This window comes from Podarcis gaigeae, assembly GCF_964106915.1.
Source record: "Podarcis gaigeae genome assembly, chromosome: 15".
Classification (NCBI taxonomy): Eukaryota; Metazoa; Chordata; class Lepidosauria; order Squamata; family Lacertidae; genus Podarcis; species Podarcis gaigeae.
The window spans coordinates 24120665-24147777 of NC_139692.1; the positions used below are offsets into that span (position 1 = coordinate 24120665).

General features: G+C 45.1%; 1 protein-coding gene and 1 long non-coding RNA gene across 2 annotated transcripts in view; one reads left to right on the forward strand and one right to left on the reverse strand.

The window, feature by feature from the left end:
• Positions 1-27113, forward strand: part of GRAMD1B (GRAM domain containing 1B) — a 212365-nt gene that overhangs the window by 23420 nt on the left and 161832 nt on the right. The gene's annotated exons all lie outside the window — the stretch shown is intronic.
• LOC310833017 lies at positions 20023-22158 on the reverse strand. Its single transcript, XR_014558515.1, has 2 exons — positions 21898-22158; positions 20023-20571 (listed from the first exon to the last, which is right to left on the reverse strand). It is a non-coding gene; the product is annotated as an uncharacterized lncRNA (long non-coding RNA).

Sequence of the window (27113 nt, forward strand, 5' to 3'; positions counted from 1 at the left end):
GGACCAAAGATTGACCTAAGTAGGATTTAACCCCAAGTATACATATTTAAGATTCCACTTTGAGCATAGAAACATTGTCTAGGGAGAACATTGGGAAAGCTTGGTTTTCTTGGGTCCTTTGCAGATTCATATGATGAAAGAAGTCCTCACTTCTCACTATCTTTGATTAGCACGCTGGCCAGAAACTGAGAGGTTTCAGTCTCTATTTCTCTTTTGGATATTATTTCCTCCCTGGACATCAAACACATGAAGATACTTGTTCAGAGCAAGCCAGAAAATCCATGTTAATAGTTTTACTATGAGCGTATTCATAGTTCATGCTGCTGTTTTTTTTAATTGAAAAGTGATTCAAGGTTCTGTTCTTGTTACCATAACTTTTTTTTGTGGATCAACTGCTCAGTCAACTAAAAGTTCAATACTGCTGCTTCCAAAATGTCATTTGACATATGTATTCCCTCTTGTGTTTCTGTGCTTTCTGTCTTCTGTGATTTGCTGGTTGTGTTTGTCTTGCCTGTCTCTAAATTAAAAAAAAAAGAATAGGCTATGCTTACATTTAAAGAGTGGAAAGGAAGCCTCTCATACTGAAATTTATGGATCTGCTTAAAGAACTTTTTTTTGGGGGGGGGGGGGTTGGTTTTGTTTTAAAGGAAGTAGTTCAACCTAGTTTAAGGATATTTCAAAGAAGCTGTAATAACTGCAACCATCAGTTAACAGCCTGCCTGTGGATGGAGTTTAATATACATAAAATAGATAATAATGAAAAATGGAAGCAGGATGATTTAAGAGGTCGGGCAAGGCTTCAACTTAAATGTTAGTGCATTTTAGGTGAACTTTTACATTTGTCAAACCTCTTGTTATTCAATCAGTTTGCCCCAATCAGGGTTCAGAGCCCTAATGCATGAATTTCTAAATTACTTCTTCACAAAATCTAATGGCCTCTAATCTTACAAGCAATGTAACAAAATGATAGCAAGCTTGCAAAGTGGACTCCCCTCCAACTGAGCATGACATCCTCTGTAAATTTTGGTACATTTTTTTAACTTTTAGCAATGTGGTTTTACTGTTTGAAGGTTATTGTTATTTATATTGATAGTTTGAATCATTGGGAGGGTGTTTTTTTTTACCTTAAAAAATGTTATAAGGGAAAAAGAACTGCTCACATGTTTATAAATATTTTAACATAAATAAATAAATATAGGGAAAGGCAGGGTACTGTAATAAGAGCTCCATTGTGGAGACTTTGGCATGGTGTTGCAAAGGGCCGACCAAAGTTGTTGACCATACAATCCTTAGAGAATGAAACACTTGGACACCAATATTTTGGGTTAATGGGATAACTAAAGTCCCAATTTTATTGGTTACAGATGTCAGCAGTATTGGCTTAGGCATTGTAACTGAACCAACTATATCTGACTCCTGCCCGTCATGCAGTTAGTCTAGTAAGGGTCAACCACCAGTAGGGGGAGCCCTGTTGATGTACAATTATACCTCGGGTTACAGTCGCTGCAGGTTGCGTTTTTTCTGGTTACGGACCGCTGAAACCCAGAAGTACCGGAACAGGTTACTTTCAGGTTTCAGCAGTCGCACATGTGCAGAAGCGCCAAATCACACTTTGCACATGCGCAGAAGCGCCGAATCGCAACCCACGTGTGCGCAGACGTGCCGCTGCGGGTTGTGAACGTGCATCCCACACGGATCACATTCACAACCCGAGCGTCCACTGTATTGTACATCAACTGCGAGCTCCCTCAGGGTCACCGATGGGGTCGTGGCATGGCCCTAGCCCATACCCGGGCTTCGGACAGGATCCACGCCCCGGATCCCTTTAACAGAATACCCTTAAAGAGAAGGGGCAGGTGAAGACCACAACCTCCTCCCATAAACCAGGTTTACCAATGCCTAACTGCCAAACCTTACAAAGTTGTGACGATTGCTATGAGGTAGTTGAAAACCACATGGCTGGTGCCAATTTGCCAAGTGGGAAAATTCCTACCTGGCCCCCTCAACAGGTGACCAACCGTAGTCCATAGTAAGGCCAAGATGGTGAATGAATGAAAATAGGGCGGGAGGGCAGGGGATCTGATGCAGGAGGAGAAAAGGAGACTGAGCTCCTGACCGCGTGGATGTTTAAATCAGGTAAGCCACGCCCCCTGGTCGACCAGATTGGTCAGCCGTGGGGCGTGACATGACTGGGACTCCCAATGATGCGGGCGGCATCACCACGCCCCTCACTGTACACAAGGAGTGCTTGTGGCCAGCCTGCAACTCCGCTCCCCTGGGAAGGTGGGTGGTTTTCCATTTACCATAATTTGCTTAGTCCACATGATGTTGCAAACCTCAGCCCTTCCCTTTTGTAAATGTGGGTTTATCTGATAGAGGAATAATCTGATAAACTGGGGAAAATAGGACTCCAAACCACTCTACTTGAGGTTGCAGAACGTTTTTTGTTTTGTTTGTTTTTTAATGTTTTGAAGTGGTTGGATCAATTGTCACTTTCTGCTAAGAACATAAGAAGACCCTTGTGGATCAGGCCAATTGCTCATTTAGTCCAACATCCTCTTCTCCGCAGGGCCTGTAAGACAGAGTTGTTCCGCCTGGCCTTTGGCTTGGAGCCAATTTGATTCCCTCCCCCTCTCTCTCTTTTTTCCCCTCCTCTTTCTTTCTTTTCCTTCTCCTGCGATGAGGCTACATTTTAATATTTTAATGTTCCATTATTTTAATGTTGTATTTTATTTTTGTTTTTAAGTTGTAATCATTCATCTTGGTATGAGCTTTCGTGTGCATGCACACTTCTTCAGATACACTGAAACAGAAGTTTCCAGACCCTTCTATATAGTGAGAAGGTGGGGAGGGGTATTACTCAGAAGGGTGGTGGGAATGGGTGGTTGGCAGATAGCTGTGATGAGCCTGTTGACGACTGCAATAGGTCTTACAGGAAGAAGCAAGGGGTGAAAAGGTGAAAGGTGAACTGACTTAGTTGGTCTTTAAGGTGCTGACAAAGCCATTTTTCACCTTTTCACCCCTTGCTTCTTCCTGTAAGACCTATTGCAGTCGTTAAGAGTCGTCAACAGGCTCATCACAGCTATCTGCCAACCACCCATTCCCACCACCCTTCTGAGTAATACCCCTCCCCACCTTCTCACTATATAGAAGGGTCTGGAAACTTCTGTTTCAGTGTATCTGAAGAAGTGTGCATGCACACGAAAGCTCATACCAAGAACTGACTTAGTTGGTCTTTAAGGTGCTACTGGAAGGAATTTTTTTTTGTTTTGACTATGGCAGACCAACACGGCTACCTATCTGTAACTGGAATCATTCATCTTGTTTTTATTATTGCTTGTAAGCCGCTCTGAGCCCGGCCTTGGCTGGGGAGGGCGGGGTATAAATAAAAAATTATTATTATTATTATTATTATTATTATTATTATTATTATTATTATTATTATTCTCACAGTGGCCAGGCACAAAAGGCCTCTCCATCTCCTGTGGTTTCCAGCAACTGGTATTCAGAAGCATTACTGCCTCCACATGTGGACACAGAGCATAGCTATCATGGCTAGTAGCCATCAGTAACATTTTTCTCCATTAATTTGCCCATCCTGTTTTACAGCCACCTAGAAAACTGTACAAGGAAACTGCATTTCAAAATCCAACACCAGATATTGTGCGGGAATCTGAGAAATGTGTGCTGAAAATTTACAGTTGCTTTCATTTCATTTCATTTCATTTCATTTATTTACTTATTGAATTTATATACCGTCCTATACCCTGGGATCTGAGGGTGGTTCACAGAACAAGTAGGAACAAATTTGGGCTGTGCTAATGATTATTTCTGGCACAATAATAGATCCAATCTGGCTTTATAGATCCAATCCCTCATATTTTATATGTTGGATTTGCACAAAACGAATTTACAGTTGTCTGACTGTGTGCTTTTGCACTCTTCCTGAATAGGAATGTTATTTTTTTAAAGGATACATACAGCTATCTGCACTCATACCCTGTTGGTACTTAATTGGTAGAATGGAATCAACAAATGAAAAGGTACAGAAAAACACAAAGGGAACACCTACTGGTATGAAGAGGGAAAAGCCAAATTGCTCCTCGAAAACTGATTCAGCTACATGTGGGTGTGGACTACTCAGACAAATTTAAGTTTGCAACTTCTTGGGTTAAAATTAAACAATTTGCAACTTGGTGGGAGGCTAGAATTTCTTTCCTCTAACATTTCAAAGCATTCTACATTTCCCCCTCTTAAGCTGCTGTATTTTAATGAGTCCCTGTACTTGTGATGTACATAAAAAAACTGAGTAGAGGAAGCAGCTGATTCTCATTGGTAGAACACTTGCCTTGGCAGTGTGGGTTCCTAAGTTTAACCTGGCATCTTTAGTTAAAAGATTAACACGAGGGTTTAAACATTCTCTACAAAGCATTCTCTAGTCAATATTGCAGCAGTAATTTCATAGCATGTTCAGTAGAAATAGCTAACCATTAATTACGGGAGACAGCGTGTAGTTAAGGGATGCAAACTGGTAGATTCAGCAGCCAACTGGTTCTGTTGCTATCTGTGTTTTTGCCAGTATAGAGATGCTGTTAGGCACGTTGTGATTTCCAGCTCGTTTTTGGAACTTAAGTACATATGCATGCTTGTGTGTAAATATTTTTTTTAAAAAATAATATTTATTAACAGTTTAAAGACTATAAAAGAAAAAAAGAATTCAACAAAACAATACAATACAAAAACAAAAACACTACGTAACACTGACACTGAAACATTGAATTAACAGAACAAAACAAACACAATTTAGAACACATCCAATAATTTCAATATCTTATCTTTCATTCACTTGTTTCCACCACCTCTTCACACCTCCCTTTTTGTATTCCACTTCAATTAACTGTTTCAGCAATTCCTTTCCATCTTCCTCTGTTTTCTGTCCTGTAATTTATCTTAACTTATTCTAACCTTATTTTTCCCCTTTAATACATTAAAAATCTATTTGTACTTAATTCCTTATAACATTTCTGCTAAAGCCATATAACTTCATTCCAACATTTTTCTAACATTCATTAATTTTACAGTATTTCTGTAAATAATCTTTAATTTTTTTCCAATCTTCTTCCACCGACTGCCTGTGTGTAAATAAAAGGCCTTGGGGAACAAGTGAAATTCAACTTGTCACTTGTGACAGGAAGTATTGCCCAGTGGAAATTTGAAACCACAATATGTGGGGGAACACACACTTGGCCTTAAAAAACCCCTGCCTACACCTGTTCTGGGAAATCAGACTGTGAGAACACTGTGGATGTCTGGCCACCACAGGAAGTGACAGTTCAGAGCAATTTGTCACAAAGGCTAACCCAAAAACAAGCCTGCAGAGACCTACAGTTTCTTTTCAATAATGAATGCAGCCATTTCCTTTACCACATGCGTAGCCCAGCTGCTAGGGCAGCTCCAAAATAAGACGTTTTGTTCCTGAGTCCATCTGCAGTTCATTTATGGTCCCTGCACATAAACGGTAACAATGTGAACTTGCCCCTTTGAGGTTAGTCAGGAGCATGAATTATGCACTGTGGTGAGTGTCACTGGCACATTTTGCACCTCAATTAGGGATTGCCGAGTCTAGTCACATCGACACAGCTTCCTTGGCGCTTCTGTTTCCAGTTGTAGTGCTGTGTTGAATCAGTTTGCCTCGCATTGTCGGAATACATTTATTCCTCGGTCCAACACAACAAAGTCCACATCACAAAACCGTATTCAGCGGGCATGATGGTTTCAATATGTCTTTGCAGCTCAACTAGCTTTGTCTTCATCCAACCTATTTTTGGAAGAGTTGTGTTGAGATTGATTTGGGGATGAATTGAAACTATCCTAAAATGGATTTACTCCACTGGAAATTTGGAACTAGTATAAATCATCTGGATGCTGCAGGATAGAGGACCGGGCTATTTGATTGGTTTTGTTTGTTTGTTTGTTTTGTCAGACAAACATAATTATCATCAAATTAAAAGAGCCTTTTTCTAATATTTTATTTAGTTCAAATCTGAATACCGTATTTTTCACTCCATAAGACACACTTTTTCCCTCCTAAGAAGTAAGGGGAAATGTGTGTGTGTCTTATGGAGTGAATGCAGGCTGCGCAGCTATCCCAGAAGCCAGAACAGCAAGAGGGATTGCGAAAGCAGAGAGGGAGAGCTGCGCAGCGCCCCTCAGCAAAGCAGGAGGAGAAACAGAGCCCCTTCCATTTCTCCTCCCGTGCTGCTGGAGAGGGGCTACGCAGAGAGGGAGAGAATTTTTTTCCCCTTGTACTCCTCCTCTAAAACTAGGTGTGTCTTATGGTCAGGTGCGTCTTATAGAGTGAAAAATGCGGTATTTTTCTTTAATGGGCATTGTTTGCCATAATATGTTTGCTTAAAGACCACTGGTGGCTTTTGTGGGCTGGTTGTGCATGCAGGCGCAGGAGGGACGAATTTGTTCCTATGGGAGGGATCTATGGCCACAAACATGGATGGCCTTAAAAGACAACTAGACCAATTCATGGAGGTAAAGACTATTAATAGCTACTAGCCAAGATGGCTACACTCTTCCTCCATGGTCAGAGGCAGCAGTGCTTCTGAATAGCAGCTGCTGGATACCCCCGGTCCTGCTTGTGGGTTTTCCATTGGGGCATTCAGCTGGCCTCTATGAGAACAGGATGCTGGACTAGATGGGCCGTTGGCCAGATCTAACAGGCTCTTCTTATGATCTTATCAACATGTCCAAAGAAACTAATGTATGTACAGTATAAAGAGTGAGGGGAAAGATTCCTAGCGCCCATTAAGTCGCAGAAGCATCACAAAAGCACACAACAAACAGCTGATTTATTTGTGGAGATGGTACAGGGCAGACTGGGTTCTATTGAATGAATCTGATAAAGGTTGGAGGCTGTGGAGGCCAAGGGAAGGGAGGCCGGTTGAATATGTATGCCAAGGACTGAACATGGGGGCTTCTTTACTCTGCCCCTGCTTTTGTGTGGCTTTGCCCATGATTCATTGACCCGCCACCAAATTGCATTGAACAAGCTCCCATGAATCGTTAAAAATTGAATCAATGCCTTACGGATGCGTGTGCTGGCAGGTTGCTCAACGTCACCCCTTCCTCTGCAGGAGTTTTGAATCATCAGCAATCATTTAACTGTCCCCTTCAGAGCACATCTAGTACCACTGGGTCTTTTGAAGCTTTTTGTGAAGCACTGGCTGTGTTTCATGAGTGACAACCAGCCCCAGTACTGTGTGGCAGTAATTTCACAGATCAAGATTATTAGCATCTCAATTTCTGCCTACACAAACTCCTTTCCTCCACCGCCTCTGACAGTAAGGACTGGTTTCCATGGAGCTGCTCCATCCATACCTTAGGAAATCTCTGTCCCGCCCCACTCCCAGTCCCAAACACATGCACCCAACTTCTCCCTATTGGCAGAATTTATGAGGTTTCCATGGAAACATTGAGAAGAGATGGGCTGAGATATCTTCAGCACGTGCCGGGGGCTTTGGTAGTTGGTCTTGTATGACTTCCTCTGTTGGTTATTTCTGGGATGTGTCCAATATAGTTGACCAAGAAAACCAGTTTATGTCTGGTTAAGAAGTCACACCGAAAATATAAAAAGAGCAGTTAAGCATCAAAATTCTGTGAAACAGGGGAAATTAAATTTAACTGGCAGTTTTGAATGATCTAGGCTGCTCTTCCTTGGCATGTAGCTTAGAGAAGCTGTGGATCCTGCCCCTAGATCGTGTGTTCCTGAACCCCTGTTACCATGCTTGTTAAAATGTTAGCTGCACTTGTGAAATTTTATAATTGGCAGATCAGCCTTGAGTCCTGTGGGCCTCAGGCCAACCAATTTCTATTCCATTCCGGTATCATACCATGCAGCTGAACAAGCATTCATTAGTATGTATGCACTACATTCCTTTTTTTTTCCAGAAGTCACTTTTATGTTGTGTGAAATCTCAAATATAACACAGAAATTAGCAGTTAGGGAAACACTGAGGAAATGCAATAAATGAATGAAGCCTATGGCAGGTTATGAAGCTGGGTTCACTCTACAAGTTTTGACTTTACCCTACAAAACCTCACATCATTGCTGTTGCTAACCTGCTTTTCGCCCATCCCAGAGTGGGTTACAAAAAGTAAAGCACAATATTAAAAACAGTTTAAAAAACCTGCCACACCTGTACTTTATCTCTTTGTTCTGAGTGTGTCAGACTGAAATAGCACCCCATCAATTCCAAAAACTCTCAATAAATTTGATTCCAGAGTTGCTCCAGCAAAAGATGTATATATGTGTCATATTGCGAGGAATCATGACAAATACAGCCCCAAGTAGCTTGTAGAGGCAGGATGTCTGTGTGAGCAAACATTTGGGGGGTGGGGGTGGGAATGATGGGTGCAGCTCCTAGGATTTTTTTTTTTTTTTACAGTACCACACATCTTCATTGCTAGACCTCATGAGAAAAAGGTTCTATAAGGGGGCACTCTCAATATGCATCTTCCTGTGACATGTTGACAAATAGGGTCTGCTTCTTAAGAGTGGAGAAGTTGGAAGGTAAGTGAGTCATAATTGGAGGTAAAGGTAAAGGTACCCCTGCCCGTACGGGCCAGTCGTGTCAGACTCTAGAGTTGCGTGCTCATCTCGCTCTAGAGGCCATGAGCCGGCGCCGTCCAAGGACACTTCCGGGTCACGTGGCCAGCATGACGAAGCTGCAGCTGGCGAGTCAGCACCAGCGCAGCACACGGAAACGCAGTTTAGCTTCCTGCTATAAAGCAGTACCTATTTATCTACTTGCACTTAAGAGTGCTTTCGAACTGCTAGGTGGGCAGGAGCTGGGACCAAAAGACGGGAGCTCACCCCGCCGCGGGGATTCGAACCGCCGACCATACGATCGGCAAGTCCTAGGCACTGAGGTTTTACCCACAGCGCCACCTGCGCCCCTTAATTGGAGGTAGGAGGTGGATTAATTTTTTAGTCCAGCTGATACATTATGGGGGAGAGTGGCAAGAAAATAAGATATGTCCTTGGAAAAAACTGAAATGTAGAAACACATTGTTGAAATTATCTGCACTATAAAGACTTTTAAAATAAATAAATAAATAAATAAATAAATAAATAAATAATCTCATCTTCCATCTTCGCTTGGTGAGTGCTTGGCTTGAAGAAGGCTAAGGTTGCTTAGGATAATCCCAGGAAAAAAATCATTTTCATTTCATGTTGGTATTCTGTATTTATATACACTAATTCTTTCTATGAAACAGATAAGGACTCAATGATACTGTCCATGCTGAACCCCCCCTAACCTATAAAGCTAGGTGTTACACATTTGGGGGGGACCCTGCTAAACCCTAGAAATTAATAAATAGTAGGAGTTTGATTACTTGGAGTATTGAAGGGAAGATTGCAGGCCAGTGGAAAAAATACAGGCTAAGCAGCTTGTTTTCCAAGACAGGGCTTGGGATACAGGCATTAACAGACAAAAGGTGTTGATGGCCCAACTAAGAGGAATTATTCGGCCTGGGAAGACAGAGGTTGCCATGGTGATGGGTGTGTGTGTTTGAGGTGATAGGAAAAGAGATTCTTCAGAGCAAGGTGAACTGGGAAGAAGGAGGGAACAAAAGGGAAAGATGCATCTTGTGCATGTGGCGGGCTGGAGAAGTGGCGGGGGGGGGGGATTGGAAGAAGAGGGGAGGGGAGGCCAAGTAGTCTCCTCCCCACCCCCCAGCCCCAGTCCCAGCCCCAGCCGCTGCGCTTACCTTCCCAGGGGCTGCTGCCACTGCTGCCACCACTGCTGCTGCTGCTTCTTATTGTGGGTAGGCAGAGAGAGCTCGTCCAGTCCGCTGGTGGAGGGAAGATGAGTGGCGCAAAAGGGCTGGCTCTGGAGAGGGGCTGCTTAAAATGGCGCTCAGCCCGCTCAACCCAGCCCCCTTCCTCCTCTAGTCAGGGGTAGGCATTAGTCTGCACCAGGCGTCCTATTGGGAAGACCCAGTTTTCTGAGTGCATGTTCTGGAAGTTGGGCAATAGGGGCAGTACAGGATTCCTACTGGTGTACCGACCTCCCCGCTGCACCAAGGATTCCCTGCCCGAGCTGCTTCAGGTCGTGGCGGATATGCTCCTGGAGACACCTAGCTTGGTTGTCCTGGGGGATTTTAACATCCATGCCGACACGACCTTACAAGGGGCCGCTCGGGACTTCGTGGAAAGCATGGCCTCCATGGGGCTGTCCCTGAATAAGTCTGGCCCAACTCATAGCCACGGACATGCCTTAGACTTGGTGTTTACCTCTACGGATGTTGGTGATCTGACATTAACTAAAAGCGAAACAAAAGAAGTGCCATGGTCAGATCACTTCCTGGTGCAACTGGACTTCTCCGCAACCCTTCCCCTTCGCAGGGAGGTGGGACCGATTCGGATGGTCCGCCCCCGCCACTTAATGGATCCAATTGGCTTCCAGAGAGTGGTAGGGGATGCTTTATCCCAAGTTGATGGCCTTTCAGCTGATTCCCTGGTGGCCCGCTGGAATGCGGAGTTAACCAGGGCTATTGCATGGAGCCCGGACAGCCCCGTGGTTTTCCCCGGAGCTGAGGGTGATGAAACAATCGTTGAGACGGCTAGAGCGCCGGTGGCGGAAAACTCATTCTGAATCAGACCGGACACGGGTTAGAGCTCAACGTCGAGCCTACCAAGTGGCAATGGCGACGGCGAAGAGGGTCTTCTTCGCCGCCTCCATTGCATCTGCAGAAAACAGCAGCAGGAGACTTTTTCAGGTGGTTCGCAATCTATCAGAACCACCTGTACCACCGGGGCCTGGTAGGGACCCCAAGATCTCCTGCAATGCTTTTGCAAAGTTTTTTGCAGATAAAATCACTCAGATTCAGAAGGAGGTAGACTCCACTGTGGGAGCAGGGCCAGGGTGGGAGAGTGCTAGAGTTCTGTCTGGTCCTGTTACATGGGATCAATTCCAATCTGTTACCTCCGAGGATGTGGACAGGCTGCTTGGACGAGTGAAACCGACCACCTGTCTCCTTGATCCTTGCCCATCCTGGCTGATAAAAGTGAGCCGGGAAGGGCTGGGCGATGGGCTCTGCGGGGTGGTGAATGCTTCCCTCTGTGAGGGAGCCTTCCCAGACCCGCTGAAAGAGGCGGTCATTAAACCGCTTCTTAAAAAAACATCTTTAGACCCGGCCAATTTGGCCAACTATCGCCCAGTCTCAAATCTGCCATTCTTGGGCAAGGTGATTGAGCGGGTGGTTGCTGAACAACTCCAAGCACGCCTGGAGGAAACGGACCATTTGGATCCCTTCCAATCGGGATTCAGGCCTCACCATGGGACTGAAACTGCCTTGGTCGCGCTGGTTGATGATCTCCGGCGGGCTAGGGACAAAGGTGAGAGCTGTTTCCTAGTTCTGCTGGATCTCTCAGCGGCCTTTGACACCATCGACCATAACATCCTTCTGGACCGTCTAGAGGGGCTGGGAGCTGGGGGCACTGTAATACAGTGGTTCCGCTCCTTCCTCCTGGGCCGTGTCCAGAAAGTGGTGGGGGGGGTGAGTGTTCAGACCCCTGGGCTCTCACTTGTGGGGTGCCTCAGGGTTCTGTCCTCTCCCCCATGCTTTTTAATATCTATATGAAGCCGCTGGGAGAGATCATCAGGGGGTTTGGACTGGGTGTTCATCAGTATGCAGATGACACCCAGCTCTACCTCTCCTTTAAATCAGAACCAGTGAAGGCGGTGAAGGTCCTGTGTGAGTGCCTGGAGGCGGTTGGAGGTTGGATGGCGGCTAACAGATTGAGGTTGAATCCTGACAAGACAGAAGTACTGTTTTTGGGGGACAGGAGGCGGGCAGGTGTGGAGGATTCCCTGGTCCTGAATGGGGTAACTGTGCCCCTGAAGGACCAGGTGCGCAGCCTGGGAGTCATTTTGGACTCACAGCTGTCCATGGAGGCGCAGATTAACTCTGTGTCCAGGGCAGCTGTCTACCAGCTCCACCTGGTACGCAGGCTAAGACCCTACCTCCCCGCGGACTGTCTCGCCAGAGAGGTGCATGCTCTAGTTATCTCACGCTTGGACTACTGCAACGCGCTCTACGTGGGGCTACCTTTGAAGGTGACCCGGAAACTGCAATTAATCCAGAATGCGGCAGCGAGACTGGTGACTGGGAGTGGCCGCCGGGACCACATAACACCGGTTCTGAGAGATCTGCATTGGCTCCCAGTACGTTTCCGAGCACGATTCAAAGTGTTGGTGCTGACCTTTAAAGCCCTAAACGGCCTCGGTCCTGTATACCTGAAGGAGCGTCTCCACCCCCATCGTTCAGCCCGGACTCTGAGATCCAGCGCCGAGGGCCTTCTGGCGGTTCCCTCATTGCGAGAAGTGAGGCTACAGGGAACCAGACAGAGGGCCTTCTCGGTAGCGGCGCCTGCCCTGTGGAACGCCCTCCCATCAGATGTCAAAGAGATAAAGAATTACCTGACGTTCAGAAGACATCTTAAGGCAGCCCTTATTATTATTATTATTATTATCTAGGCACGGCGGGGAGAAGCCAGGAGGAGGGAGGGAGGAGGCGCCGCTATGGTGTGTGTGAGGGAGAGGGGGGAAATGGAATGGTGCAGGGGGGGAAATGGCGCAGCCTGAATGAACAGAAGCCCCATGCCAATCCATGGACAGTCCATGGGCCGGATCCTGAAGGCAATTGGGCCTGATCCAGCCCACGGACCTTAGTTTGCCAACCCCTGATCTTGAGCAGGTTGGCTGGGAGAAATGCTCTTTACTCCGGTGCTGCACTGTTGTGGGGAAACACGTCTCTCTTGAGATGGCCATGCCATAAGACCTGGACTCCCTCCATGCAGACTGAAGGTATAAATGTGTGAATAAATCATATTTCTTAAAGCTATGACCGCCTCTGCTGTGTCTTCAATTCTCCAAAGGAGCACAAACCATGGGTGAGCGCCTGGAAGCCCCTGGAATCTTTCTACCATTTGGCAAAGAGTCGGGGGTGCTACCCAACTTCTGTAACACAAGGTTTCACCAGACCAGATCATGGAACAATGAAATGACCAACGTTACACAGGGGAAAGAGCTAAATTTGAAATTGCAGTTTTCAGTTCTGTGAAGCCATATATTTTTAATGTTGTGAAACATGGCTCTAAGTCAGGGGTAGGCAACCTAAGGTCCGTGGGCCGGATGCAGCCCAATCGCCTTCTCAATCCGGCCCATGGACGGTCTGGGAATCAGCGTGGTTTTTACATGAGTAGAATGTGTCCTTTTATTTAAAATGCATCTCTGGGTTATTTGTGGGGCATAGGAATTCATTTTTTCCTTTTTCCTTTTTTTCAAAATATAGTCCGGACCACCACATGTTCTGAGGGATGGTGGACCGGCCCATGGCTGAAAAAGGTTGCTGACCCCTGCTCTAAGTGGTGAAACTTGAATATAAATGCCTCCTAATGAACCTTATTTGACAACACCGCCTCCCCTATCCCCCCATTTGCTGAGGAATGGGAACCAGCAGTGGCGTAGCGTGGGGGTGCAGGGGGGGCTAGGCGCAACATCTGGGGGTTAGGGGGCGCAAATCCACGGGTTAGGGGGTGCAAATTACTTGCCTTGCCCCGGGTGCTGACAACCCACACTATGCCACTGGGAACCAGCAGTGTAACAACTTGACTACAGCTCTTTTTGACAAATATAGGACTTGCTTAAATTGGGGGTCTCTTTATTCCAGAGACTTGTTTCTTCTAGCTCTCTCTTGACACCAATGAGGGCTGTGATTGATCAGTCAGCCTGGAAATCAAACTAGCTAGGCACGTGCAGCTTAGAAATGACAGAGACAGAGCGCTGAAATAAGCATTCCTCCAGGATCTAGCCTCAGAATAGATTTGTGTTTTTTTTTTCCTGTCAAAGAAATGGGTTGATGGATTATATTTGCACAGAACCTTCATGTGAAAAGGTACTGTCAGAAGCTGGTGGCTGGCTGTTTAGTTTTCCATAAACATATGAATGTCTAGGCAGGCATGCATTTATGCCTCTGAGTTCTGTTTGCTTGTACGGATGCATGGGTTGGTTTGGCTCTCGAGAAAGCTTTATAGAGGCCCTAAGAGCTAGCAAGAATCTCTGGCACAACTGGAGGAGCAGGTGAGCTAGGTGATCCAATAGGTGACATGCCCCCTGGGCTCCTATTATAAAGGAAAGGGGCAAGCAGTTTTAGCATGGTGAGTGGGATGCAAATGAGAAATCCGCCTAGGGGGCTGGGGCTGGACTGCCTGTTTGTGCTGGTGCTGATATCTCTGTGTCTTGGAGGAGGTGACAGTGATGGTTTGAAGGCTGATAGGGCACTGAATGCCTCCTGAGCAGGCATCGACTTGTGAGCAGAGGCTGGCAAGGGCAGAAATTGAACCCGGTGACAGCAGGGCACAGTGGCATGAAGCATGGGATGGGGCTCACATCTTTATCACCATCTTACCATGAAGCTCACATGGCTTGTGTTTGCAACACCCAGGGAATGAGCCTTGCAGCTTTGGAAAGAGTAACTGACAATGAGAAAACTCGTAAGTCAGTGTATGTTCACATTAGAACAAATGTTAAGGGAACTGCGATCTCTGAAATAAGGCGCTTTATTTGTGCTCTGTGCTCTTTAAAAGAAGGGCCACCTGTTTGAACGGTTTGGTGGCCCTGTTGCATGTGTAGATTTCCTTGCAGGCCTGAGGTCTTCCGAATTTTCTTCCGGTTCCCCCTTTTGCTGCTGCTGCTGCTGCCGCCGCCGCTAGAACTACTGCAGTACAGTAGTCTCGGAGTCTCCTCTTGTGCCTCTTGAAACGCCGCAGTGAGCTGTGAACTGCTGCAGTTTCCAGACAGATTAGGAACAGTTTTATTAATGTGAACGGCAGAGTTTTAGCTGCAGAGTTTATATAGCCTGGTTTGGTCTTTCTCTTCCTGTTGCTTTGACATCAAGAGCTTGGGTCGAGGGGTAGGAAAGGGTGGGTGTAAGAAGGCCACCAGAAGATTTTTACCTGTACCTATTACTTTCTTTTCTTTTCTTTTTTAAGAAGAGCCTCCGACATTCTGGTGATTTCCTTATGTCACCCACCCGGTTCTCTCTCCCCGCACTCCCCTCGCCTGCAGATAGTATTTGTTATCTGTGCGTCTCCCCCTTTGGTTATTCCCTGTAGCTTCTCCTCCAAGGGGATGGGATGAATCCAATGCTGTGCTTTAGAGGCTTCCCAGATGAAGACAGCCACAGAAGACTGCCTATGCTTTCGGCTGTTAATTTAACCCCGTAAGTGCTGAGATATTTGCTTTTGGGGAGGGAGGGAGCCTTTCATGAAATGCAGGTGCTGAGCTTTAGAGGTATAGATGGGGTGTTGTAGGACTCTGGTTAGCACTGCCTTTCGTTATCACAAAAGATGCAAGACTGTGCAGAAGTTGAACTTTGATGCGGATTGGGTCCTGTCTTTGAGCATGTGCCATTTGGGATGTCATCCTCAAGTTTGTTGAGTGTGTGTGTGTGTGTCTCAGTCAGGTGCCTATAAGGAATACACATTTCTGTGTATTCTGTTCATTTCTGGTGAATCTGGACTAGGGAGTTTAATGTGTGGGTCATGGTTGTACTACAAGTTGTTCTTTCAAAGGTGATGTTTCGGTATGTTGGCACTATTGATAGTGTCTGTGCCATGAAGCAGTATTGACATTAAGTAATAAACCAGCTAGATGTTTGAATAGCAACCTAGCTGGGAAATCTGTGACATAGGAATGACGGGTTTAGGGCTTCGCTAGAAATTTAGAAAAGAAAGTCTTTTTTGAACATTTGTTGCGTGGGAGGTGGTGAAATGAAATTCTCTTGAAAAATAATGGTGTCAAAAAAGATATTCTGAAATTTTTGAAATGGCGTTGCTGCTTATCTTACTTAACCTTAGAAAAGGGACTGACTTTGGTAATATGGTGCCCTGAGCCAAGACAAAATTTGGTGCCCCCTCCCAAATATTTCTCATTTTCACCAAAAAAAAAATCCTTTTGGTACAGATGCTTTTTGGTGGATCTTTTACTATAGCATTACTACTACTACAACTATGCTATCATCATCATTACTATTTTGCACCCCCTCAGCAAACTTTTTCAGCAGGGGGCCGGTCCACTGTCCCTCAGACCTTGTGGGGCACCAGACTATATTTTGAAAAAAAAAATATGAATGAATTTCTATGCCCCACAAATAACCCGGAGATGCATTTGAAATAAAAGGACACATTCTACTCATGTAAAAACACACTGATTCCCGGACCGTCCATGGGCCGGATTTAGAAGGCGATTGGGCCGGATTTGGCCCCCGGGCCTTAGTTTGCCTAGCAATGCATTAATGTATCAGTTTAGGTGAGTTTGCATTTCATAGGCCTGTACAACTTTGACCTGCCATGCCAGATAAAGTCTACCAACCATGCATTGCAGCCTGCCAGGTGCTTGGTGATTCCCCCTCTCTGATTTTGCAGTTCTGGGCCATCAGCCAAAACAGAAAGTGTGCGGAGGCCCTCGCAGGCCACTATACAGTATACAACTGGTGGACTGCATCTGGGGGTAGATCTGCAATCAGGGAAAGACAGCCCTTACTCGCTCAGCCTACAGCTATGGCACAGTACTGGTGCAGGAACTGAAGCCGAAAATAAAATTATTCCTATTTTTTAACCGTTGCTTGCCTGTTTTATGCCAGCTGGGCTAATCTTCAGACTTCAGCTGGGCTGCTCTTCTTCCTCATGATGAAATGCAGAAGGAAATTTTCTGGACCAGAGGTTCCTAAACCGTGGTCCGTGTGAACCACCAGTGGTCTGCAAGCTTCATCAGGCTCCGTGGCATGTCTGTGTTAAATAGTCATACTGATTTTAATTGTATTTTATTGCTTCTTTTATTTCTGATATTGCATTTAATTGTTTTAGAATCCAATACACAGGAAATAAATGAAGCAATCAAGTAAAAATCCATTTAGAAACCACACAGCACATTACAGTTGGTACGGAAGGCAGGAAAAAAATAATTAAGTGGTTCACCAAAACCTTCATCAATTTTCAAGTTTGTTTGGGAGCAACAGCTCTCAATTTCACCTTAAGACTTGTCAGTCTCAGATTTAGTGCAAGTCTCCACTTTGCAAGTTGGCTTTTTCGCTCATGTTTAGGAGCATGAATGACATCATTCAACCTTAGCTCGTTCTCTCTCACACACACACACGTAGCGTGGGGGTACAGTGGGGGCCGGCCGCACCGGGCGCAACAACTGGGGGTTAGGGTTAGGGTGCGCAAATCCACGGGTTAGGGGGCGCAAATCCACGGGTTAGGGGGCACAAATTACTTGCCTTGCCCCGGGTGCTGACAACCCACGCTACGCCACTGCTCACACACACACATGCAGAAAAAAGTTATTTTCTTCACCCCTCTACACATGGGGTGAATAAAATACTTGTTGCATTTAAAGCAGAACTTGTTAGACTATCCCACAAAGGTAAAACTCTGGGCCGCAACATGATTTGCATTGAGGATCTGTGTAAAATTCTGGTTTCTTCATCTTTAGATTCATTCAAGTTTTTCCAAGTATCCTTCAAATGATATCACTATCTTGCGCCAAGATTTTGTTGGGTGGGCAGGACTTTTGTTAGGGGCGCAGAACCGATGTGATTTGGCAGTTAGTTAAGTATTTCTGTTGTTTTGCTTGATTGGGGGGGCAGTTGCCCCCTGCCCCTCTGGCTACGCCCATGGCATCTTGAATTCAAACTGCTTATAGTAAAAATAAGATGATATGCAAACGTGTCTGATATTATCTTGGTGAAATGTTTAGCAGTGTGTCAGGTCGAAATCTGAACTTGTTTTATGGCTGGATTGTTATGTTGTGGTTTGGCATTTTGGAAAATCAGTAACCAGGTGGAAAGTAGAAACCCAATGTGGAAGCACCAGTGAATATTTGAATGGAATAATGAAACAATGGGTGGCGGGAATGTTGACACAGCAGGATTTTTGTTTCAATTGTTGTTGCATTTTGGCATTTGAAATGTTGATGATGTAGGATGTGCAACTGTGGCTGCTGTGGTAACATTTCAGCAGATGACTGGGTCTGCTACTAAAGGGATGCATTCTCCAGAGATCAGTATCTTTGCGGATACAGCTGAAGCATGTAAATTGAGATGAAGGTGATAAAAGAGAGCCTTATTTGCTGCTGTGGCAAAAATGCTGTCCCTCACAAATCACTGCCCTAGGTTGCCATCTAGCTGTGCCTAGTAGCTAGAGCCACACTGGATGAGTGCCACTGCTTCAATGTACCAAGCTCAGCTTTTCTTTGACTTCCTTTAAACTTTAACCTATGTCCTCCTGTTTGTGCCTGATTTTTTTTCAGACCTGATGATATTATAGGCAGAGGAGAGGAGTTGTAGGAATTTGGCATTTTCCTCCATAATCGATCACAGTAATTGTGGGAGTAGAAAGAGATATCAGTGTGAGCTAGAATGTCCTTACAGAAAACTTTGCTGTCTGGATTTCAGTGGAACATTTCTGCTGCTATTATTATTAATGTATTAAAATGCTATACTGCCCTTTATCCAAGGATCACAGGGCATTTTACAACACAAAAACACAAAAATATACAGCATAGTAATAAACTAAACAACTTCCATATTTCAGTGTAATATCTAGTGCTGTGTGGATGCTGATGTTCTCTTAGAATGCAGGAGATTCAAACATAGCAATCTTAAATAATTCAACAGTTCTGTACTATATATAAAGAACATCAGATACATAATTCATCCCAAAGCCTTTACATTTTCTTGAGACTTGCATATGAAAGATTGCTCTGTGCATCACCGCTCTTGGAATGTAAACCAAATGCTCGTTGACTGACTTTTATGGGGCTGCAATGGTTAATTGTAAATTGAAGGAGAGCATTGTTGCAGATCTGCTGGTTCTTGTTTTCAAGCCATTCTGCTTTGTCAAATTATTCTGTAAAAGTGGAGTCTGGTGGGGGGGGGGGAAAGAGCAACACGTGTGCAGGCTATATCACCGGTACCTGAACAGCTTGGTCAACAATTTGCTAATAGGCTTCTCTGGGAGATGTAAAATCCAACGTGCTTTGAATCTTTGAAATCCCTTGTGCTGATGATCAGAGCCAGAAACTGGCTAGGAAGGAAGATGGTGTTGTAAATAAAAATATGCCCTTTTCCCTTATGGGGTATCCAAGAGCCCATATAGAGTCCTTACATAGGTTCCCTATTGGTAGGAGAAAATAACAGAGGCCAACCAGAGAATATTGAGAAGCAAAGCAGCTAGTAAGCTTGATCTTTTATTGATCTGTTGCAACAGGGTGCTCCCCTCACACGCAGGAGAGGAAGAGGACCCAGAACAATGGCCTGCAAGGCCTTATAAAGACTATTGAAATTGCCACCCTGTAGATCAAGACCACCCCCAGAAACATTATGCATACATCACAGAATGGGGTGTAACCTAAGACCACCCCTCAGATACATCCCACCTACATCACAGAAATTTAAATGTTGTTTTTCTCTTGTCCTTGTTTATCTCCTGTCTGGCAGGTTACTTGATTGGATTTCCTGGGGAGCCTGGCCATTCTTTTGTAGTGGTAAAATACTTATTTCCTGAGCCAGGTCACAGGCTCACACCTTGTATCTTAAATGTGTCCTTAAGACAGGATTTGTGAGGAAAGAGACAATGGGGAGACTTTTCCATTTTGACCCTGCAGAGAAACATTTGCTCAGTTTAGGAATCAAAATGGTTCCAGGTTGGCTTTCCTGTGCTGATCTATGTACGTGTAGTTATGAACGTTGCCATATATCTAAGACCATAAAATTCCTATCACAATGGACAAGGAAGTCCAAGGTGGGGTAAAGGAGGAAAAGGAGATTGCAGAGAAGCTGAACAGATTCTTTGCATCTGTCTACACAGCAGAAGATGTACAGAAGATCTTTATGATGAGTTTCTCAGGACAGGAGTCAGGAACTGAGACAAGTAGTGGTTACAAGTGTTGAAGTTCTAGGCTGTATTGACAAATTGACAACAGGCAAATTGCTGGATTTGGATGGGACCCACCTGGAAGTTATTAAATAACTCAAATGTGGCATTGCTGATCTTTTAACAAAAATAGGTAAGTGGTACCTAAGATCTGTACCTGAGAACTGGAAAGTGCCCAGTGTAACACTCGTTTTTTAAAAAGGGAAATTACAGGCTCATTAGCTTAATGTATGTTCTGGGAAAACTGACGGAAAGCATTGTTAGAGATAGAATTACCAAGCATACAGGACAGGGATGGGGAAGCCCCTTTCAGTCCAAGGGCTTGTGGGCAACCTTTGGGACTTGCAGACCAGGCAGGACCAGATGCAAACATGAGCAGAGCAATTGATGTCACTCTTGCCTCGGCCATGCAAACACTTTATATACACAAACTACACATCTCTCCATCCTCTATCCAGACAAGCAGGAGGCATCATCGCAGTTCAAGGGCACATTCCAGTGAGGCAAAAAGCATGTCTGGCCTGTTGTTTTCTGTTCCTTTTCCAGTCTGCAGTGTCCTTTAGAAGAAGAAAAAACGCAACCATGAGAACTGTACAAAGCCTTCCAAATGCAGCCAAGCTACAGATTCACACGCGTTATGAGGAGGGCAGATTTATTTCCAGTCTGTTCCTAATAATTCACAACATGAAATTTGCTGTTTTCTCTGCTGCTGCCCACTGAACTGCCCACCATGGCCCTCTCTTTCCTGGATTAGGGATTTGAGTCAAAGTGCATCTCTGTGTACTTGCTTACAGTGAACTGTTTTGCCACTGATCCTTTTGTATGCTCCCTGCCTCCCAGCCTGCTTTGGATTTTAGCATCCTCAATAATTGGGTTCCATTTGCTGCTTAACTGTTTGCTCCAGTAACAGGTGGCTTGTGAATCTTAAATAGCACTTTTTCATCCCAGTACAGCTTCCTTCCCACCAGTATCACCAGTATGTTGATGAGCTACCGACCTGTCTCTCTGTTCCATCAGTACCAGGAGAAAGAATGCAAGTACAGAACCAGATAGATGTGTAATAGGCTGGATGTAGACCAACAATCTGAAGCTGAATTCCGACAATATAGAATTGCTATGGGTGGGTGGTTCCCATGTCAGGAAACTGGCAGAATGACCTGTTCTTAATGGGGCTGCATTCCCCTTGAAGGAGCAGGTGTGTCGTTTGGGGGATGCTTCTGGAACCCAGATGACCTCAGTGGCTAGGAGTGCCTTCCCCCCTGCTTTGACGTGTGTGCCAACTATGGCTATTTCTGGATAGGGAGAGCTGGCCATGGTTACCCACGCTCTGGTAACCTCCAAGGTGGACTATTCAATCAGTCAAATATTCATTACTGTCAACTATCCATTCAAAAAAGAACAAAGTATAAAAAGTACATAATCACAGCCTCAGAGGAACAGAGGTGGCAGGTTAAGAGCTAAGAATTATAGCAAGTCTAAGAAACATTCAGATATTTTTTGACCTGTTCAGTAATGGATTTATTAGGGAACGCCCCCCACCCCAAGGAAGATACTCAAATAGGTCTCTAAGAATTGACCAGAAAACTGTCTAACCCAGGCATGGTGGTGGTGGAGAAAATAATGTGTTCTCTGATGCCTTGATACAGGGGTCAGCAAACTTTTCCAGCAGGGGGCTGGTCCACTGTCCCTCAGACCTTGTGGGGGGCCGGATTATTTTTTTTTTGGGGGGGGAATGAACAAATTCCTATGCACACTATGCATACCAGGCAGGCTCCACAAATAACCCACAGGTGCATTTTAAGAGGACACATTCCATGCAAGAGCACCAGGCAGGCCAGACAGAATTGTAGATGATAAAAATAAAAATAAAAATATTTTCTTACCTGAACTGATGAAAGCCATTGTTTGGATGGGGGGTCCTCACCTGGGTTTGGTGCTGTGTTGCGACCTGCTGGGCCTCCTGCTGCCAGCACCTCTTCCACGCTTCGGGGGTGGGATGGGGGCCCTCCCGCTGTGCCGGTGGCAGGGTGAGCTCCGGACTGCAGGAAGGTCTCCAGAGGCCTTCTGGCAATTCGGAGCCTTCCTGCCAGCAGCGGAGGCTAGATCACCACTGTGCAGCCGGCGGGGAGAGCTCTGGACTGCCCACAGGAGCACCAGGGCAGTGGCGCAAAAGGGCTGGCTGGCTCCAGAGGCACTGCTTGTTCCATCTTAAACAAGAAGCTTGTTCCATTTTGAATTTTTGTAAATGGTTCCAAGCCTTAATCTAGGTCTCTAGATGACTGTACCATCACAAAGTTATATATGAAGTAGTAGGAAAACAAGGCACAAGAGAATTCCAGTCATGGCAGAATATAAGAAGAGAGGCAAGCTATTTATGGTATCAGTTAGAGGCAACCATGAAAAGAAAGCTCTTCAGAGTCCATCGCCTAAATGCCAGAATTGAAGGGCCAGGGCATAAGTCAGTTGGAAGGTAATTCTATAGATTTGGGGCTAGAACCACGGAGGCCCTATTTCTTGTATATTAACTAATGTTAACATACAGACACTTGAGAAGACCCCATGAGCTTAGAGGCAGGAGTATTTGGGTGACAGCAGTCCTTTAAGTAAACTGGACCCAAACCATTTACAGCCTTAAATGTTAATCTCAGAACTTTGAATCAGACCTGGAAACCTATTGGTAGCCAGTGCACAAGTGGTGCAAAATTGGAGTAATGTGTTTGGATTTTCTGGGTCCCCCATCAGTACCAGTGTTTTGAAACAGCTGGAGCTCCTAGACCATCTTCATAAGCAGCCCCATACAAAGTGCATTCCAATAGTCTAGCTCAGGGGTCTGCAACCTTTAAGACAAAAAGAGCCACTTGGACCCGTTTCCGAAGAAAAAAAACTGGGAGCCGCAAAACTCGTTATTATCAAAATAACTTTTTTGTCACTTTTTTATTTTTTTGTTTGACCCCTCAGAATTACTCCTCCTCATAGAAATAAACGTTAAATGAACAAGTTACCTTTTTTTGTGTGTGTGTTCTTCACTCCCCTTCAAAACAGTGACCAGCGTACATGCCCCCTTTCAATGCAGTGAGCAGCGTATATGCCCCTTACAATGTAGCGGGCAGGGCGGGAAGGTGATATCGGGACGGTGCGTGACTAACGCACGCACGGCCCCCATGCGACGTCACAGCCAGTACAGCGCCCGCCACAGTGGGGAGTGTCGGGGTGCACAATGCGTCTCCTCCCCTCGCTAGTATCCGCCCCGGAGCCACGGCAAAGGTGTAAAAGAGCCACATGCGGCTCCGGAGCCGCGGGTTGCAGACCCCTGGTCTAGCTGATACTATTTCACAGGTTTCTTGTTCTTTTTCTTTGCTTTATCCACCAGCTCAATTCCTATTCCCCTGCCCCCCCCCAAACAAAAGTGCTGCAATCAGAATTATGTAAATTCAGCATATATATGCAAATATTTTCAATCTGCATAACTTCTTGATACGGAATTAGATTCCTTGATGCAGGCGTCTCTTTGTCGAGAAAACGAGCATGCAATAACCCCTTGATGACTCATGTGTATGTTTTCATCTGTGTTCCCAAACTCCTTTCTCATCATCCTCTCCTTGGTACTCTCTAAGCTAATCAAGTCTTTTCAAGTGAGTCACACGTTTCTGGCTCTGTCTGACAGTGAGCGGTGCTTGGGTTCCCATTCAGAAAGTTGCAGCTGTCCAAGGAGCGGAATGTTTCTGCAAAGCAGAAATGGTTATTTTCTCCTGCTTTAATTACTGCAATTACCCCAAAGCACGCTTTGTGCAGAAGATGGCAGCCAGAGCTGACACCACGGTCGGATTTCCCCACCTCATGGGAAATGCCGGAGGCCACAGCTGTGATACTTTGTCATCTCAGGGTACATTCCAGATTTGAATACTAATTTCACTGCTTCTGTTGTTTTTCATTTCTGGGTTTTGATTAGGTTCTTCAGTGCTTCTGGAGTTGATTAATGTCTGTTTTTATTTGCATGATGGAAGCCTTGTGGAACTCTGAAGCAGAGCTCCTTAGGCCACAACCACACTATATATTTAAAGCACTGTGATGCCATTTTAAACAGTCATGGCTTTCCCGCCTTCCTCCCCCCTCCTTGGTGGGCGGCACCAGCAGAGCCCTTCCCCTCCCTCTCTCTCAGCCCGCTCAACGAAGAGGAGGGGGCACCATTTCTTCCCCAGCCATGAAGGCCTGGCATGAGCATGGCTTACCTTTCCCCAGCTCTGGCCTTGATGAGGGAGCCTGTCGTGAGGCCCCTCGGAAATTTGCGCCTGTGAAGAAAGAACCCCACCCAAAGAAAAATGGATAAAGAAGATGATGGACTATGCGGAAATGGCAGGGCTGACCGGGAAGATCAGGCACTGAGAGGATAACAAATTCAACAAAGCATGGCATAACTTTATAGAATATATTAAAGAACACTGTAAAAAAAAATTTAAAATGTTAGCAGGGTTGATATAGAGCATTCGAAACAAAATGACAAAGGATAAAACTGAAGTATAATAATTTAGATAAATGTAATTAGATGCAGTTAAAAAAGGAAGATAAATTTTGGAAGCCAAGGGAGGGGTAGGGGGAAGTCTGGGGGTTCAGGGAACCCTCAGAAAGGTACTGATATGGACTATGGTTTAATATGAACAAGTGTTTGTGTAAAAAATTATTTTTTGAAACTTTGAAAATATATATATATATATATATATATATATATATATATATATATATATGCAGGTTTTGGTGTCCTCGGGTGTCTTCCCGTGTAAAAGTTGGGGTGTCTAGGCGACGTTTCGACGAGGTCTCACTCGTCATCTTCAGGCTGGTGCTTTCGGCTTCTTGTTACTGGAACAGAGCGGGATCTCAATGTTTGAGTTCCTATAAATACTGTAGAGGGGGTGTGGTGTCTAGCCTCCAATGTTCTGGGCAGAGAGGAAGTTCCCAGGCTAGTGTGCCTTTTCTTCTTTTGTTCCTTAATTACTTGAGAGATACCTTGAGTGATTTCTTGAGTGATATCCTGAGTACCACTTAGGTGGGTCATTAGGTGTGGATTAGTTGCTAAAGTCTTTGTGTCTTGACCTCTTGAACTTTGTGAAGAGTTTTCCTGAGAAGATGGCTGTATTGCACTTAGTTGTGCTTTGGCTTGGCTTCGTGTATAGGGGCGAGCTGTGGTTTTGTGGCTTGTGTCAGCCAGATCTGTGTAGGGATTGCAGGGGGGTGCAGCATCCGGAGGTGCCACCATGGACTGGCTACTGGATGGTGTCAGTAATTCATCTGTGGAGAGGGTCTGGGTTTGGGTCTGGTGTGGTTGATTGGTGTTGGCGTTCTGTGTGCCTCTGGATCTGGTGTCAGTTTTTGTGGGGAGGGCTAATTTCCAGATGTCTGGCAAGCGGGATGTGTCGTCACGCTTGTTCATGTTGTGAGGGTGTTTCTCTATCTCGATGGCTTCCATGATTATTCTCTTGTGGTGATGTTCCGTGTTAAAGAGCAATTTGGAATCTGCAAAATTAATTTCGTGTCCTGTTTCTTTCATGTGTTGGAAAAGAGAGGAAGTTTTTTCTTCTTTTTTGACGGCATTCTTGTGTTCTGCGATACGTGCATTTATTCGTCTGTTTGTTTGTCCAATGTACGTGGCTGGGCAGACTTTGCAGGGTATTTCATAGATCCCTTGGTTTTCCAACTGGATTTTATCCTTGGGGTTTCTGAGGATATTGGCTATTTTTTGGTTGGTGCAAAAGGCTGTTTTGATATTGTGTTTATGGAGGATTTTGCTAATTTTATCTGTAGTGCCCTTGATATAAGGAAGGAGGGCCATGCCATTGTTTTCTTCTGTGTCTTGGTTTTTGGGGGGTGTTTCCTTTTGGATTAGCTTCGTAATCCTGTTTTGCTGGTATCCATTGGCAATTAACACATTTGAGAGATTCTGTAACTCAGTTGTCAAGTGGTCTTTGTCAGCCAGGCGTTTGGTTCTGGAGATGAGAGTCTTGGCTACGGAGTTTATTTGTGCAGGGTGGTGGTGTGATTGTGCATGTAAGTAGCGGTTGGTGTGTGTTTTTTTCTGGTAGATAGTGTGTCCTAGGGAGCCATCAGGTTTTTTGTAGATTAGAAAAAAACACACACCAACCGCTACTTACATGCACAATCACACCACCACCCTGCACAAATAAACTCCGTAGCCAAGACTCTCATCTCCAGAACCAAACGCCTGGCTGACAAAGACCACTTGACAACTGAGTTACAGAATCTCTCAAATGTGTTAATTGCCAATGGATACCAGCAAAACAGGATTACGAAGCTAATCCAAAAGGAAACACCCCCCAAAAACCAAGACACAGAAGAAAACAATGGCATGGCCCTCCTTCCTTATATCAAGGGCACTACAGATAAAATTAGCAAAATCCTCCATAAACACAATATCAAAACAGCCTTTTGCACCAACCAAAAAATAGCCAATATCCTCAGAAACCCCAAGGATAAAATCCAGTTGGAAAACCAAGGGATCTATGAAATACCCTGCAAAGTCTGCCCAGCCACGTACATTGGACAAACAAACAGACGAATAAATGCACGTATCGCAGAACACAAGAATGCCGTCAAAAAAGAAGAAAAAACTTCCTCTCTTTTCCAACACATGAAAGAAACAGGACACGAAATTAATTTTGCAGATTCCAAATTGCTCTTTAACACGGAACATCACCACAAGAGAATAATCATGGAAGCCATCGAGATAGAGAAACACCCTCACAACATGAACAAGCGTGACGACACATCCCGCTTGCCAGACATCTGGAAATTAGCCCTCCCCACAAAAACTGACACCAGATCCAGAGGCACACAGAACGCCAACACCAATCAACCACACCAGACCCAAACCCAGACCCTCTCCACAGATGAATTACTGACACCATCCAGTAGCCAGTCCATGGTGGCACCTCCGGATGCTGCACCCCCCTGCAATCCCTACACAGATCTGGCTGACACAAGCCACAAAACCACAGCTCGCCCCTATACACGAAGCCAAGCCAAAGCACAACTAAGTGCAATACAGCCATCTTCTCAGGAAAACTCTTCACAAAGTTCAAGAGGTCAA